Source organism: Myotis brandtii, unplaced genomic scaffold, assembly GCF_000412655.1.
Source record: "Myotis brandtii unplaced genomic scaffold, ASM41265v1 scaffold144, whole genome shotgun sequence".
In the NCBI taxonomy this organism is placed as follows: domain Eukaryota; kingdom Metazoa; phylum Chordata; class Mammalia; order Chiroptera; family Vespertilionidae; genus Myotis; species Myotis brandtii.
The window spans coordinates 1,728,452-1,731,011 of record NW_005355159.1 but is presented as its reverse complement, the minus strand read 5'-3'; positions in this window follow the sequence as shown (position 1 = coordinate 1,731,011).

Sequence of the window (2,560 nt, the reverse complement as noted above, 5' to 3'; positions counted from 1 at the left end):
AGGCCTTGGAGGAAACCAACCCTACTGGCACCTTGATCTTGAACTTTCAGCCCCCAGAACTGTGAGAAAATAAATTTCTGTTGTTTAAGCCACACATCCTGTGGTATTTTGTTATGGCAGTTCTAGCAAACTATATAGCATCAAATACAACGAAACAGGAAAACAGGGTGGGGGGCAAATAGTCTGACTCCTGCATCAACTTTGTTAAAGAGCTGTTACACCCCTTGAGGTGAGCTACACAGGTCCTGAATGAAAGGGAAAAGCAGCAGTAAGCAGCCCTCGAGAAAATAAATTTCTGTTGTTTAAGCCACACAACCTGTGGTATTTTGTTATGGCAGTTCTAGCAAACTAATACAGCATCAAAAACAACAAAATAGGAAAACAGGGTGGGGAGTAAATAGTCTGACTCCTGCATCTACTTTGTTAAAGAGCTGTTACACCCCTTGAGGTGAGCTACACAGGTCCTGAATGAAAGGGAAAAGCAGCAGTAAGCAGCCCTCTCAGCACCCTGACCCAACAGGGCTCTGTTTCTGCCTCTGCTTCCCCAGTAGGCCCATCCAGCACCCATGTGGGAAGAAAGCCCCTCATGCCTTCACCTGTGTTTAATAAGCCATTGCCAGCATCTGCAGGGAATCAGGTATCACACAGGTGTGCTGGAGCGGGAGAGGTGAGTAAGAGGTGCACCTGGGCCCAGGAGCCCTCCACACAGTCTCTAGGCCACCAGTGTTGACTGACACTATGGGCCACAGTTGTTCTCCTTTTACATTTCTCAAAGTTGCCTATGGTCTCAGAGTGCAATTACATTATGGAAATACAAATCCCTTAAGTTGTCTGAATTCTTTTTTTTTTTTCAATATATTTTATTGATTTTTTACAGAGAGGAAGCGAGAGAGATAGAGAGTTAGAAACATGTTTCTGCCTCTGCTTCCCCAGCAGGCCCATCCAGCACCCGTGTGGGAAGAAAGTCCCTTATGCCTTCACCTGTGTTTAATAAGCCATTGCCAGCATCTGCAGGGAATCAGGTATCACACAGGTGTGCTGGAGCGGGAGAGGTGAGTAAGAGGTGCACCTGGGCCCAGGAGCCCTCCACACAGTCTCTAGGCCACCAGTGTTGACTGACACTATGGGCCACAGTTGTTCTCCTTTTACATTTCTCAAAGTTGCCTATGGTCCCAGAGTGCAATTACATTATGGAAATACAAATCCCTTAAGTTGTCTGAATTCTTAAAAGTTGACAAATCTTTACAAAATTGGTCTCAAACAGGCACTCATGACAATTAACATGGATATTATTATCACCATTTCACAGATGAGAAAGTTGAGGTCCAGACAGGTTGGAACAGCAGCTGAAAAGTGGGAGGACTTAGCCCAGACTTTTGGGCTCTGAGTGGTGAAATATAATATGGACTGTTGAGAACTAGAAAAGGGTCCAGCTGGCATGGCTCAGAGACCCTATGAACCAGGAGATCATGGTTTGATTCCCAGTCAGGGCACATGCCCAGTTGCAGGCTCAATCCCCAGTATGGAGTGTGCAGGAGGCAGCCGACCAATGATTCTCTCTCATCGTTGATGTTTCTATCTCTCTCTCCTTCTCCTTCCCTCATTAAAATCAATTAAAAATAAACTAGAAAAGGGAATGAGGGAAGACAATGGATCACCTTCTCTCAATTCAAAATGAGTTGAAGAAACCCAAGTGCAGTCCCATCTAAGAGTAGGGGAGTGGCCCAAATGGCTTTTCAAACCCCATCCAGCCTGTGGGTTTAAATTCAAAGAGAAGGCACTTGCAGTGTGAGCTGGCAAACAGCCTGGTTGGGCTCTGGTGTCCTCAGGCATCTCAGAGTCCTTAGGCAGACTCCAAGGGGAAGTGATGATTGGGAGGGGAAGCTGTGAGGGACAGGGGGTATTTTCCACCCTTTCTCTTTAAAATGGAATAATAAGCCCTAGCCAGTTTGGTTCACTGGATAGAGCATTAACCTGCGGACTGAAGGGTCCCACGTTCAATTTCGGCCAAGGGCACATGCCCAGGTTGCGGGCTCAATCCCCAGTAGGGGGTGTGCAAGAGGCGGTCGATCAATGGTTCTCTCTCATCATTGATGTTTCACTCTCCCTCTCCCTTCCTCTCTGAAATCAATAAATATATATATTAAATAAATAAATAAGTAAATAAAGTGAAATAAAAGCCCTTGCTGGTTTGGCTCAGTGGCTAGAGTGTTGGCCTGAGGACTGAAGGGTCCTAGATTTGATTCTTGTCAAGGGTACATGCCTGGGTTGCAGGCTCGATCCCCAGCAGGGGACATGCAGGAGGCAGCTGATTAATGGTTCTCTCTCATCATTGATGTTTCTATCTTTCTCTCCCTTTCCCTTCCTCTCTGAAATAAATTTTATATATATACTAGAGGCCTGGTGCACAAAAATTTGTGCACTCGGGGGTAGGGAGTCCCTCAGCCTGGCCTGTGCCCTTTCGCAGTCTGGGACCCCTTGGGGGTGACCACTTGCTGGCTTAGGCCTGCTCCCTTGGGGATTGGGCCTAAGCTGGCAATCAGACATCCCTCTGGCAGCC